Raw genomic sequence first — 15,683 nt, forward strand, 5'->3', positions numbered from 1 at the left:
TGCATATTATTTATACAATTTACTAATGTATTTATACTACTATTTATCCCAGACGATTACAGAATTAAATATCTGTAAAAAGCTTTACATTTATATATTTACTATTTATATTTCTAAAATTTATTTAATTATACTGTTTACTTATGTGTTTATACTGTTTATAACTTCGCTGTTTACCTATCCCAAAGATAATTATAGAATTGTATCATTTCTGTAAAGGCCTTTGCAGGCTGCATTAATGGTACAGATTATAAAACCTTTTTATATATTTACATCTATCCCAAAGACAGATATGAATATAGGATTTATACATATAGCGCTCTAATCTTACACGGGCTATCTTGTCACATATATATTTAAAATGTATCATTTTTACATTTTATCGAGAAAAAAACACACATCAAGGCCCAACGGCGGACAAGAAGTCTCCTGCGAAGTCCCAGATCCCGCCGCGCCCGGATAGTGACAGCAGCCTGGCCGCCTAGAGGGCTCGCGGAACTCTAATGGAAGCTACCGAGCCCCGCCCCTTGACCCCGCCCCGCGCTCGGCCCGGGCACGTGGCCGCGCTTCCTCCCTCTCCCTTCCCCCTCCCCCGCCGTGGCTGCTCAGATCCACCCCTCCCCCACGCCTCCTCCCCGGTCCAGCGCGAGGCCGTAGGCTGGGGCAGGTGGGGCTAGAAACGACCGAGAATGAGGAAAAAAAGAGAAGAGACCGGGCCAGAGGGAAACGAATGGGGCGTTGGGGCGCTGACATCTCCTGAACTTCGGTTCCTCCTCCAAGCCGGCCCCTCCCGGATTCAGAGTTGGCCTTCGCCTCGCCACCTTCGCTGGAGCGGAAGGCGGTGGGGGAGGGGGAGGGGTCGAGCTGCAGCCGGAAATGGAGGAGTCACCGCCTATTTTTGCTCCGAAGGGGGTGGGCGCGGTGTCCTCACCTTCCACCATGCTCCTTCTCTTGCCTCGAACTTGCTTCGGCGTATCTTTGCTTGCTGGGACCCGCCAAGCCTTCCCCTTCCCTGTGCCTTTCTATTTGAACTTCTTGTCCAAAGTACTCTCCAAAATTTCAAAAGAGAACCCGTCCCTGGGTGGGCTCGAACCACCAACCTTTCGGTTAACAGCCGAACGCGCTAACCGATTGCGCCACAGAGACCGTCTTGCAGAATAGTGTCCAGGCGTGCTCCCTATGAAGAGCCCTAACTGGTGGCTGGGGCTCCAGCTCGGCCTAGGGTTGTTCTCTTCTTCTGGAGCTATGGCTCCGGGAACACCCCAAGACTGAGGCTACTTCCCTTCAAATCCTCAGCTTTGCTCCCTATGCTAGGATCCCTTTTCTTCCTGCAGAGTGCAGAAGGTTGAGATGCCATAAGATCGGCTTGTGGATGTTTGCACGGAAAGAGAAAAAAAACAACTCCTCGATTTTTCACGTCTTCTTTAGGGAATGAAGGAATAATTGTTGGAAATTGAGAATAATGGAAATAAATCATTTATATGGAAATAAACGATAAAACTCAAAAGTTTGAGACAAGCTCTTTCCCCATCCATCCTCGATTTCCCGGACAATTCCTACAATAACTTTCACTGTTAGCTTTTACAGAAGTTCTGAAAGTGAAGTTGGTGCAGCGTTCCCAAAGGATATCTGAATTGTATTAAACTTCAATGCTGCCAAATAGCATTAAGTACCTATGGCCATGTTGCTTTAAAAAAAAAAAAAAACCATCTCGCAAATATTTGTCACACTTCCGTCCTTTGTTCCTTAAAAAAGAACACCAGGAAAAAATATTGTAACATTCCTTAATCTTTGTGTACTGTGGAATCCACCATAAAATCTGCCCTTGATTCTCCCTCGAGTAGACTAAATTTGAACCATGCCAGTTATAGAAAACACACCCCACACCGGGTATTTACCATCAGAAGACTTGGGGAGAAGAGAGAGAAGACTAGCCATGAAGAGGAAGAGTATGCTTTATGATTAACATTTTCATTTCTATTTTAAAGAAAATTCTGAGCAAGGAAACGTTCAAGATTGTATATATTTACAAGTACTACTATATGGAATTTCATACATATGTAACTATCCTTAATTTAAAAAAAAAAAGCTAATGTTTTTAATATTCTCCAAAACTCCAAGTTCCCCTTTTCTTATGTTCCCGTTTCCACACTCAAAGCAGATAGCACAGTTTTTGTTATCAAGGGTAAATTAACATTTCCTTCTTAAGACCTTCACAATTATAGATTACTCTTAAATTTGCCTCTGCCTAGAAAATGGAATCAGTTATCACCATGCTGAATTTAGCGAAGTGAACACCAGGAGACCTCGTCCAAGGTTAAACTGCAAGTTAGAAATAGGAGTTTCTGTTTCAGAATCGTAAAGTTTAAAAGACTTTTTCTTTGGAACCAATTAATATTTCTGGAATGAGTTTGGATGTTGAGCAGCTTCCTATTCCATTTCCCACCAAATTTAAACCGAACCTTAGAAGAGTTTGAATATGAAAAAAATAGACCATGCAGACCTTAATTTAGACTGCAGCACAGATTGTCTTTCATTTACCTAAACTATTTTTATATTTTTACATTTTAGCAACCTTCCTGTTGAGAATTAGAACTACCAAGAAATTACTTTTCTATTCCAAAAATTTTGTGTTCTAATTCTCATTGGAATTTTAATTAAATTGGAAAAGGCTGCACACCAGTGGAATCTTCATGAAATACTGACTTTTCTGTTTAAATATTATTAGGAGCAATTCTGGTCACATACATTTGGATCTTTATCATTAATTAACTCATTTAACTAATTAGAATAATAAATAACAGGCGAGGGTAAGGAGCATAGTTAAAGAAGTTCTTAACAAAATGGGCAATAGATTCAAAAAATTTAGCCATCTCATACAAAGACTAGCAGTGAGTAGAAGTGGAATGGTTCCAGCTAACAGTAGGAAAATCAATTTATTGAATACTGAGAATGTGTCTTTGTAAGTAACTTTACCACTGTTTGCTTTACAAATTATCCTCAAAGCCTGATTTGTAATTTTGTATACTTTTTCGTTAAGCCAAATAGATAAGGAGCTTCTGTGTAACGTTTTAAATTTGTCTCTCTGCTGGAAAGTACTACAGGAAGGCATCCATTTTTCATGATATAAAAGAAGGAATCTGAAATTTAGAACAGGGAAAGATAAAAATTATTGCTATAGTATATTGAATGGCATTTTATTGCAAAAAAGAAAAATATTTAAAAATGAAAGGGCAGTGTATATTTTCCTAATAATCTACCTTTAGAATCTCTTAGTTTTGATTATATTTGTTCTCTAAATAAGACTATGATATTGAGATATTGTATCAATTTTTATTCTTCCTTAACATCCTGATCCCTGAGAATGGGCTATGAAAACAAGTTCAATTTAACTAGATCTTTAGAATGTTGTATCTGGGCATGAAGAAAGCTAGGCAATTTTCATTTTTGTGTGTATTTGCAATCACACATAATTGAACTACAAACTTACCTTTTCCAAGAATGTGACTTGTCAAAGGGGCTGACCGGTGCAGATTAATGGGCCTATACATCTTACTTTCTTGGTGGAAGAAAAAAAGAAGAGCTGTAATTGAAAGGACATCTGTGCAAATGGGATCCACCTGTCTTAACAGACAAAGCTTGCAAGACAGACCCACACAGATTTATGGACCTTCCAGGTACCATGAATCTAATGTTTTCAGATAATGGACCTCCAATCCTAAAATAACAGAACAAATCTTCATTGAACACAGGAATTTCATCAACACCACAATAGGCAATCTTAATTTGTTTACAACTTATTTTTAGCAGATCTTTGCTTGTTGTATTAGAGCAACAGTGCTATTGGCTGGGATGATGGAAAATCCAACAGATTGGAGCAGTTGTAAAAAGACATGGAAGAATTTGCCAACAAGAATATTGGAAGCAATTCTAAACAAGATGTCCACAAAAGTAAATGGTGTATCCTATCAATTTTTAAAGCCACAATAAAATTATTTTAAAACACACTTTCTGAAAAATGGATTAATCCTTTAAAAATTTTCTTTAAAAAATAAAACCATCTTACTAAAATTGTCATCCTAATATAGCTTTATAGAGAAATACTTGGCCTAATCATCAAGTTTAGAAGTTAGGGGAATAACATGGTACTAAAGAGAAGATGGAGAATAATCTTTATTAGCTATATCTAATTGGTATGTCATTTAGAAAATTTCGGTCTCAATAATCTGTACATGTATGTCTTGTGAAAAGTGCCTCTTTCATCTGAATTATCAGAAAGCTTGTCTTAATTTCCTTTTGGATTTGTAAATGCAGCCTAAGGAATGGAAAGCTAGGATGGACATTTCAATTCTCTTAGAGACAGTATGCCTATGATAGTCATTCAAAAATTTACTAGGGTATTATAAACTTTCATGAGCCCCAGTTTGAACATGGAAAACATCCACAAGTATCTTTATTTTTATTATTTTATAGGATCTATAGAATTTCCATTTCACCTGTTCTTTTCTGTTAGTAATTATAATTCTCAATCAATTTCAATAATTTAAACTTCTGCCATCTATTTCTGGTTACTTTTAAAGACCAAACCACTCCATCTAGAATAGAGATTCCCAAAGTGGGTGCTACTGCCCCCTGGTGGATGCTGCAGCAATCCAGGAGAGTGGTGATAGCCACAGGTGCATTTGTCTTTCCTATTAATTGCTATTAAAATTTAAAAAAAATTAATTTCCAGGGGGCTAAGTAATATTTTTTTCTGGAAAGGGGGCGGTAGGCCAAAAAAGTTTGGGAACCACTGATCTAGAACATGAAAAGTAATGCAAAATGTAAGATGTATTAATTTTGTATATACTGAATAAGCTGAATGCACTGGAGAATTTTCTCCTGTAGAACTATATGGTCGTCATAGCACCTTCTCATAATTCCAAATGTTCAGGATGTAACTACTTCATACCATTATTTGTAAGGAAACCAGAAATTTTGGTAACAAATGCCCATCTACACAATAGCACATGAAAAACAAGTGTTGGGTTACTCCATCTATACACTGAAACTGGTGAAAACATTGAGAAATCAGCAGTTTTGCTTCTCTTTGAAGCTTCCTTTTAAAATAAACAATGAAAAAAACAAACAGAGCAGATAACCCCTCTCAGGTTGCTTCAAAAGAAGGAAAAATGTTAAGATGGTGCCAAGAGAGGAATCCATTCTTCAGCTTTGGGTTGCCTATCCATCACTAAGTGGAGAAACAATCAGTTGTTGAACTCTAAAGGAGAAATGAAAGCAAAGATAGCCTAAAAGTTGAATTAAGCCAATTCAATAGGCATGACAGATTCTAGTAAGGGACCCATTGTGAATAACTTATGAAGAGCAACCTAGCTGATCAAAGGGTGGCATCTCAACACCATGGACCCTTCCTCTGTCTATTAGGTGCTTCCCTTAGAAAATAGCCTAACAATGTCACTCCCCTTCTCAAGAAGCTTTGGTGCCCTAAGGATAAAATATTTTCCTCTGCCTAGCATTTAAAACCCTTTACAATCGGGCTCCAGCCTATTTGCTAGACTTATTGGGTATATTTGCTTCTCCTTACAAGCTCTACTTTCTGACCTACTTGCTGTTCCCAATACATGACATTCCATCTCCCTTCTCCGGGTCTGGAATGCTTTCCCTCTTCATCTCTGCCACTTCAAAACCCTGGCTTTCTCCGACAAACAGCTCAGGCACTACCTCCTAGAAGAAGCCTATTCTAATTCAACCACTTGTTTGTATTCCGCCCACATAGAAATTCCTTTGTAGTCATTCTGTACATATTTTGTATCTGCTTATCTGTGTTCAAGTCTCTGTCCTGCCTCTAGCCATAGAATGCTAGCTTCTCTGTGAAGGAAGAGACTCTTGTATTTTTGTCTTTGTATCATCGAGGTCTAACATGAGTTCTTCTGTGTCTACCACAGAAAGTGCTTAATAAATGCTTATTAATTAACTTGCATGGCATCAAACTGAGAAGGGAGAGCTGGTTTGCACCCCACAGATTTCATAAATTTCAAGTGAAGAGGAGACCATGACTGCCTCCTTCCTTTCGACTCACAGGCGGCTGCTCTCTTAACCTCCCCACCCCCAAGAACTTCACTGTCCACATCACTCTTCTAGTTCCACTTCCCACTTCTACACCCTCTGGGTTTTTTGAGAAGTCAAAAGTATTTCCTCTGACTAAAAGGCTGGGAACTAAATTGGTGACACAAATAAAAAACCCACCCCAATGATCCACACTTATCCATTTAGGTTACATGTTTTATCTGATGTCATGTATTTATTAACCATTTAATAACCAGACCTCAATAAATGCTAATTATGATCTGGGACAATTCTGAAGGACTTATGACAAAGAATGCTATCTATGTCCAGAGAACAAACTGTTGGAATCAGATGCAGATCAAAGCAGACTCTCTTTCACATTATTTATTTAACAGTTTTATATTGGGGTTTTGGTTTTATATGAGTATTCTCTTATAACAGTGACCAATATGGAAGTATGTTTTGAATGATAATACATGTATAACCCAGATCCAATTGCTTACCATCTCTGAGAGGGAGGAGGGTGGGAGACAATTTGGATTTCATGATTTCAGAAAATGTACGTTAAAAATTTTCATAACTATAACTGGGAAAATAAAATTCCTTCAAATTAAAAGAATGCAAAACAAAATAAATACTTATTCTGAGCCATGTACTGTGCTAGGTGTTGGAGACACAAAGACAAAAATGAAGCAATCCTTGCCCTTAATAAGCTTGTATATGATACCTCTTACAAACACATATGCTACTTTCCTGATCATCCTGTTTGCCAGTGTCTTCCCTCCAAAATTATATTTTAAAAAATATATTTATTCTGTTACTTATATGTATATATGTTGCTTCCCTTTCAGAATGCTAAGTCCATTGAGAGCAAAGATCATTTCATTTTTTGTTTTTGAATCCCCAATTCTGTGCATCCACAGCATGGATCACAACACTTAACAGATACTTATTGATTAATTGATGTACTTTATTAGGGGGATGCAAACTCAACTGTGTTACTCCTAGAACTGAGGTAGCAACCACTCTCTGGGATTCCAGGCCTGAAATTCAAGTTAATAGGAAAGGGTTCACTAAGAATAAAGGGGAGGAAGGGAGAAGAAAGACATGCAAGGAAGTGGGAGGAAGAGAAGGAACAAACTGAGGGAAGGAAAAAAAACAATAACAACAGTTCCAAGTAGAGAGATAGAGGAAAGGAGGAAGGGAAGAAGGAAGGAAATATAAATGTTATAATAACTAAAAAATATTTTTCTCTATTACACTTTAAAATTTGGCTTAAGTGACTACTTACTTGCATTGTTCAAGGCTCTAGGGATACCAAGATAGGTGAGACATACACTGAGCTCTCAAGGAGTTTACACTCTGATGGAGGCAGAGCAAGTCCCCCAAAATTCATTGTATGTGGAAGAAAGAGATTAATGCAAAGAAGAGCTCCAGAGGAAATACTATGATAAATCCGAAAAAAGAGATCACTTTTATCTGGAAATAGTTGAGTTTCATTTGAGGATTGAGTTAGGGAAAGTTTCATTTAGAAGGAGCCATACAAATTGGATAAGTCCTAAAAGGAGTCTGTGAGAAGGTGAGTAGAGAAGTTAGAGTAACAAGAAAGAGAAAAAAATCAACTTAAAATTTTTTTCTAGAAATTAAAAAAAATGATTTATTTATTTATCAAGAGAAGAAATCATCATAGATGATAACACTTAGAATTAGGCTTTTATGGTCCTGTATTCCAGTCTGGTCTCAGATGCTTCCCAGCTGTGTGTGATCCTGGGCAAGTCATTTAACTCCCATTGCCTACTCAGAACCAATGTGCAATATTGATTCCAAGATGGAATATAAGGATTAAAAAAAATTAGTCTTTTACAAAATAACTACTTTTGAGTTTCTTTTAAAATCCTTCTCCTCAATTTAATTTTTAATAGAATTAATTTCCAATTATCTCACCCCTTTTCTCCCCTCTCCATCCCGTAGAATATGTATTTATGTTTCTCTTTATCAGTTCATTCTCTAGAGGTGAACATTCACAAGTTATTCTTTGAATATTAATTCTGTGGCTATATGTAATTCTCTCTTGGACTTACAGCTCTTTAACATATCTCATATAAATTAGAATGCATTTAGTTATATGTAGGGCCTCTACTTAAATGTCAGATTAAGATTAAAAATTCTATTTTATTAGTCATACTAATGGTAATGATTGGTAATTATAAAAATTTTAAAACATTTGTTGAATGGTCACTGTAAGAGATGAATGTGGGCTTTCAGTATAAAAAGTATAATAGATTTCAAGATTTGGGGCCAGATGTAGCTATGGGAAAGAATAGGAAGGGGAAAAAATCTATTAGGAAAAGGATATGAAGATTTAAAAGAATATTGTCCATGACACAGTATTTAGTGGTTTCAAAGAAATCATTTCACAAGGAACCTGTTCTAAAATGTGTTTTAAAGACAGATGACTTTGAAAGTTTTGTCAAGTGCTTTCAGCCAACTTTTTTCAGCAATGCAAAGCAATTTAAAATAAATTATAAACTTAGGAATGATGGAGTGAAAACGAATGATGTAAGGACAAGTGCAGATGAAATTGTGTTGTTGAGAAAGAATATTCAAAAGGAAAGGTGAATGAAGAAGCATTTCAGTGATTCTATAGTAAAGGTGCCAGTTATTTAGACAGAAATCCCTAGACAAGAGGAGAGCAATTTATTACAGTTTGATCGAAACAAAACAAGCACATACAGACTCACTAAATATTCCTTAGGAAAGCCAACTCTCTTCAGGTTCTATATTTACCAAACAACTTTTTGATCTGTAACTTAGTTTCTGCACTGGGCCCCCTCATCAGGAAAGGGGTGTCCTATGTCAAGGCTTGGTTCTAGTTATTGGGTCAGGTATATCTCTAATTCATTCATGTAGTCATTCAAGTATTTATTAAGTGTCTTCTATATACAAGGCTTCAAGAAGCCTAAAGTAAAGCAAAAAAGCAACACCTGAGGAGCTACTTGGAAGATACAACATTTATACAGATAATTATGGACATGATTACTTGAGGAATCAGAGAACCCAAGCAACTAGGTAAACCAGGAAAAGCAGAAATTCCCATAAGAGGTGGTACCTGAATGGATCTTTGAAGTAACTTAAGGATTCTAAGGGCTTTAAATGCCAAATAGAGGAGTTTGAATTTTAGCCTAAGGACAACTGATTGCTTATGGGAAAGTAGGGAAAGAAAGAGAAGTCTAAGGGGAAAGAGTTGAGAATAATTGAAAATTTTAAGCTGAAATAACTGGAGAGGTGGTGATTCAGAAGTTTGGATGCAGGACAGATTTAGTGGGAGAAAATGTATTATTTCAAATTGTTGAGTCTCATACCCTATACCAAGATAGGGTCAAAATGGGTATATGGTTTAAACATAAAGAGTGATACTGTAAATAAATTAGGGGTACATGGAATAGTTTACCTGTCAGATTGAGGAGAAGGGAAGAATTTATGACCAAATAAGAGACAGAGAGCATTACAAGATGTGAAATGGCTAATTTTAATTATGTTAAATTTAAAAGTTTTTGTATAAACAAAACCAAAGCAACCAAGATCTTAAAAAATAAAAAAATATATTATCTTAGATATCAAGGAAATAATGTGATATTAGCTTAGAAAAAAAATGAGGGCTGAATCTGTAGATATGGGAATTCATCACCCTTGGACCAGTTGAGATCAGCTAGAGAGAAAGAATAGAGGAGAATAAAGAAAGAAATGAGAGTCCAGGACAATTAATTATATCATATATACTTTGGTGGGCACAGATACTTTGAATTTATTCCTGAGAGACTGATAATTGAGAAAATTGCTAAAAATTATTTTTTTAACACTGTGAGACTGAAGTTTCCACTTTCAATCACAAATATAAGGCATAGGAACTCAAAGGCCCAACTCCCAAGGTCAATATTTTAGCCATTCTTTACAAGATGTTAAGGGTGACAAAGAAGGGTGACAAAGATACAGAACTTGCTCAAAAATCTATTACAGTATTCCCTTTACAAATGTTTGGCATGTTCATGTATTGGTCCAAAACTCACTATCATGACACAACATGCTAAGTTCTTTCCATCATTTATTTTCAACCTAAATATCTTTTTTAATTGCCTAAGGAGCCAAATATTTAAGGACATTGATGAATTCAAATATGTCTATGGGATGCTGAGCAGGTTGGGAAGAGTTTGGAAAGCATATCATATAATGAATATCTTATCAGTCTTTGAAGGTGTTAGAATAGATACTAGCATGCCTGCAAGTTTTTCACATTTAAGTGTTTCTCTTGATTTCATTTTTTGTCTGTCTATTTATAGAAGAGATTTCTCTCTTGGGTTTGGCATTAGACTAGATGACCTCTAAAGTCTCTTCCAATACTGACATTCTATAACTTATAATTAACATTTATCTCTCTTTTCTCTCTGATGATAACACTGCCTTGCTACTATATCTCTTTTCTTTACCTTTATTAAGATATTCCTCTGCCACTGATAGTAGACTCAAGGCATGTCATGACCTGGAAAACAATTAAGCTATTTCTGTCTTATGATATATCTTAAATATATAGGAAAAATGCTATAACTTAGAGTTGTTTTATTGGATCTTGAGTGATTTAATTCAGATTTAATATTTTTTATTGTGATGACTGGGATCAAATGTTTACAGGTAGAAGGGACCTTGGGTCATCTCATCAAACCACTTCATTTTATGGATGAAGAACTGAGGCCAAGAGAGGCATAATAATAATAGCATTTATGTAGTGTTTTAAGCTACATAATTGCTTAAAGAACCTTTCCAATAGTGTCTCATTTTATCCTTATTACAACCCAGAGAGGGAAGTGCTATGATTATCTCCATTTTACAGTGAGGAAATTGAGGCAGAGTGACTTCCCAGAGTAATAGTTAGTATCTAAGGCAGTGTTTGAACCCAGATCTTTTTGATGCCAAGTTCAGCATTCTACCTAGTACACCAGGAATCTGATGCCTCAGAGCATCAGAGCAATTCTTACTTAAATTCATAGAATGCAGGAAGGCAAGGCATAGAGATTTCTAAGACTTGTATCACCCAAAGAATTGGAAATTATTTAAATGCCTTCTTTGGACAGACATCAACATTTTTATTCAAATTTATTTTTGAATATATCAAATTTTGAATCAAATAAAAAATTTGAATAATATCAAAATTATCAAAAAAATTTATTCAAAGTTCAAAAGCCTAAATATTCTGTATGAGACTCTTTTAATGCAAAAAAAAAGCTTGTACTGAAGGAATTACAGAAAACATTACAAAATCTTAGATAAATATTTTCAAAAGTCTTCTCAGTTTAAGGACAACAAGTAAAATAGCACATCATTACAGAATTAAATAAATGATTTGAAGTATTTCCATCAATAATACAAAATAATACAACAAAATTCATATTTTATGAGCAATTCTGGGGAGTAAAGCATATGGACCAGTGCCAGTTATCACATATACATTAATTAGAGCAATATAACATGATGCAATTTATTTACTTCTGAAATACTAACTCATGACTTATAGACTGCTCAATAGTTAATATGAGAGTTGTAAACTTCATATCATTTTGACTCATTTTTTCATTTCTCTCCATCCTCAAATTCCTACGTTGTATTTTAGGTCTGAGTCTGTCAAGTTAAAATAATATTGTACATTATATTCTTTCGGTGGGGAGGAGATATTTGATTTCTAAGTGGAAGAAAACAATGATTACATTAAAATCTATTTTTGTCACTTTCCTTATACTCAAATTAAGAATATGTTCATTTTCACTTTTAACATGGGAGAGGGGGAGAGGAAGAGAGGGCAAATTGATAGTAAAACAAAAAGGTGTTGGCAGAATCTAAATATTTCTGAAGATGGGCACCATCGAGTAAAGAATAAAGAGATCACCTAAAGTTTAGGTCCTAAACTATCACTCTCTAACCTTGGAGTCAGAAGACCTGGACTACACATACTGACTCAGTGACCCTGGGTCATTTCAACTTTCAATACCTCTAGGCAACTCTCTAATGCTTTAAATTGCAAAACAGGTGCTGATCTGTATTGGTAGAGGGTCTTTCCTTACCAAAAGTTCTGTAAACAATTAAATCAAAGGTGCAGAACAAAAACATGGAAACAACAAATATAACGTGCTACTTAGCCTCCTACCACTACCAACATCCCTCCTGAACTGATAAAGTTCAGTCTTCCTCTCCATTCCCCTGACACACTTCTGTACATATGTGCACAATTTTATAAGCAATATAAGGTTTAGGTGAGTGACCTTGTCTTCACTTCTTAAAGAATTCACTAGCATGTGTATATCAACATGTCAGGTAGGAAGGTTCTCCACACCAAATACTCAACAAAATATAAGGTTCCTTTTTTCTATGCTATTATTTACTTCATAGATAATAGAATTTTCATGCCAGCAAGCTTCTTGGAAGTTACCTATTCAAATTCCTTTATTTTATTCAAATATGCCAATAGGTCTGTAGTCTTATCAAGTTGGAAGTTCCTTCCAGTAAAGTCAATTACAACCCACCGATTCTTGCTTGACCTTATGGTAAGGAGCCAAGTCTAGAAGTTAGGTCATTTGATTCTTAGTCTATTGCATTTTTCAATGTACCATGATGCATCTAAAAGTTGTCCATTCACTTTGCTACTAGGAGCAATGCAACAAGCTAGGACCATCCTAAAGGACTTATGGGAAAGAATGCCCCTCATTGAGAGAAAGAACTATGGGAGTAGAAATGCAAAAAAAGAACATATGACATGACTTATCCCATGTATGTGCGTGTGTGTGTTGTTTGGTGTTTAGGCTTAAAAGATTGCTCTATAGCAAAAATGGAAGTAGGCATCAAGTGACGACATTTGTACAACCCAGCAGAATTGCTTGTCGGCTCTGGGAGGGAAGAGGGAAAGAAAATGAATCATGAAAACATGGAAAAATATTTTAAAATGAAAATTAAAAAAAAAAGGTGTCCATTCAGGGGTACCTTCTGCTGTAATCTGATTCATGATTCATTTACCTTTGTGGATAATAACGTAATAGAAATTATTCAGTCTGGTGTTGAAGCACTCTAATCAAACAGGAGCAGTGCCAAGAGCTTTCTTATTCTACTATTTACTTTAATCTGTGTATTATGTAAAGGAAAATATACCTGTATTTGCTGAAAAATGGTTATGCTTTCAAAACTTATTGATGCCCTGGCAAGGCAACAAAGGAGATACAATGATATGTCATTAGCTAGGAGTTACAGTGACATGTATATTAGGTTCATTGAAAATATATTTGGCCAAACTTATTGAGAGGGGAGCTGCTGCAATAATTTAGGAAAACTATATACAAGATTGACTCTAAAATCCATTTTACCACAATCAAAGAGGGACAAAAAAGTGAGGGGAAGGATAGTAGTTCCTCACACCCCCACACTCCCTTTTAGGAAAAGGAAAAACAGATCCTGCTCAGTTTACAACTGAGATGTAGACTCTACTTCTATACTTGCTGGGAAAGAAGTCACAAGTAAGACTGACCTTTGTAAGCCACGCATGCATTTCTTGGGCACATTGCCATCAGCATTATAGTCCTCTTTCCTTTCTATAGACTTTGGATCCAGGGAGCCATAACACACAGAGCTTATACACAATGGCCTTCCTATATTGATTTAGGAATGTTATATTCTCCAAAATGACAATTATCTGATTGTTTGAGAGATACAGTCCTCTGTCCAAAAGGATTAACAACATCAACTATTCTCTTTGTATTGTAGCTAATAGCTCACATTCATATCGTGTTCTGGGGTTTCTGAAAGAACCATGGATAGAAAATGAAATTTATATTTTAAAATATTCATTTCATTCTGATTGTGTTTCTTCTCCAAAAGGGAGAAAAGGTATATTGGGTGTGTGTGTGTGGTTAATAGTGCTACCCTTCTTTCCTGTGGGAAGTCCCTGGGGGGAGGAGGGGGTGAAGGAGATCCAGATCCACACCTAGCTATATAATTTTTAACTTCACAGTCTTTTAAAAAATTAAGGTTAAAATTAGCTTCTGTAGGGTAAATAGAGAACATTTTTACATGAATTCATTGCCTAGTCATGGGCACCGACCTCAAATAAAAACAATGAAAAATTTCAAAGGAAAAATATTGAGATCAACAAATTTCATAACGAAAGGCACAAGACAAAGTAGATGCTGATCATAGCAGCTGTTAACTCAGCCAGGAAAATGCACCCGTATTTAAATAAAAGTCTTGTGTTCTCAAATAAAATCTTTTTGTATCAAACTACCCCTTCCCCTCCCCCCCATACATTCCTCCCCCATAAGGGGTGGGGTGGGGAAAAATAGAACAAAAAAAAGTACAAGAAAGAAAGGAAGTCAGTGAAGAAAAAGCGCCAGCGAAACAAAATGGAGAAAGAGTAAGACGTGATGGAAGGAAAGAAGGGAAAAACGAGGGGAGGGGAGAAAAAAATATATATTAGGAAAGGGAGAGGAGAAGACGGGGAAAAGAATTAAGTAAAGGAGAAGAGTCGAGAGAAAGCTAACGGTAAAGGACAAAGAGAAAGAGGCCGAATAAAAAGCTAAAGAAGGAAAGGAAATAAATGAAAGGAGCTGGAGAAACAGGGGCTCCATTTTCAGCCGCGCCATATTCTCGTTCTTTTCACGGGATTTTTCGTTTTGTTTGGTTTAGTTTCAGTGGACAGAAGCCAGCGCATTTCTGCAGCCTCAGCAGCCTCTAGTAGGACAGATGGGGAGAGTGGAGAAAGGGAGCAGGGAGCGGGCAGGGCTACCTCTTTGGCTGTTTGGACTGCCCGGACCCTGCCCTTCTCAGGCTGAAAGGAAGCCAAAGGGTTTCCCGGGATCTTTTCGGTCCACTTCCAGGGCCCCTCCTTTCTCCTTTAGGGCTCGCTCCTTTCAGCTATCCCCACTAAATCCAGCTGAGATCCCAGAAAGCCGAGGGTTCAGGGCAGCAAACAGTTGCAGAGATACTCCGAGGGGTTAGAAAGTGTTCCAAAGCTGTGTGTCAAGGGGAGAGGGCAACAAGCCCGGGAACCTCTACAGTGGGTAAGGATGGAAGGGGAAGCAGAGGCAGAGGCAAACAGACTGGAGGATAGGCGGAGAGATCGACACAGAGCCACTAGCAGGCAGGTTGGCCAACTGACAGACAAACAGGCAGGCAGGCAGACAAAACAAGGAGAGGGGGAAGCAGGCGAAGAATGCGTCTCTGGGACAAGGGTGGGGTGGGGAAACTTTTGGAAAGATACTGGGACCTTAGGTAATTCTCAGGACAAGTGTTAATGATTTCAGGCAGGACTGGAAGGAAGATCACTACAAATCAAAACTAAACGGAGAAAAAAACACCTGCCTGCCCTAGCCAGACAGCTGGGAAGTTGTAGCCGCAAGTGGGGGGCGGGGTCCGTGCCTGCTCCGAGCTGCCCCGGTACTAGTGCCATCATTCTTGGGAAGGCCCGGAGTCTCGGCTCCAGCAACCGCCTCCCCTTCCTTTATCCCTCCCTCCCTCCCTCCCTCCCTCCCTCCCTCCCTCCCTCCCTCCTTTCTTTCTTTCTTTCTTTCTTTCTTTCTTTCTTTCTT

The 15,683-nt window shown here is 37.2% G+C and overlaps 1 non-coding gene across 1 annotated transcript; it reads right to left on the bottom strand.

The window, feature by feature from the left end:
• Positions 1 to 1,072: 1,072 nt before the first annotated feature.
• TRNAN-GUU lies at positions 1,073 to 1,146 on the bottom strand. Its single transcript has one exon. It is a non-coding gene; the product is annotated as a tRNA-Asn (tRNA).
• Between the last annotated feature and the right edge of the window lie 14,537 nt (positions 1,147 to 15,683).

The sequence above is a fragment of the Gracilinanus agilis genome, chromosome 5 (assembly GCF_016433145.1).
Source record: "Gracilinanus agilis isolate LMUSP501 chromosome 5, AgileGrace, whole genome shotgun sequence".
In the NCBI taxonomy this organism is placed as follows: domain Eukaryota; kingdom Metazoa; phylum Chordata; class Mammalia; order Didelphimorphia; family Didelphidae; genus Gracilinanus; species Gracilinanus agilis.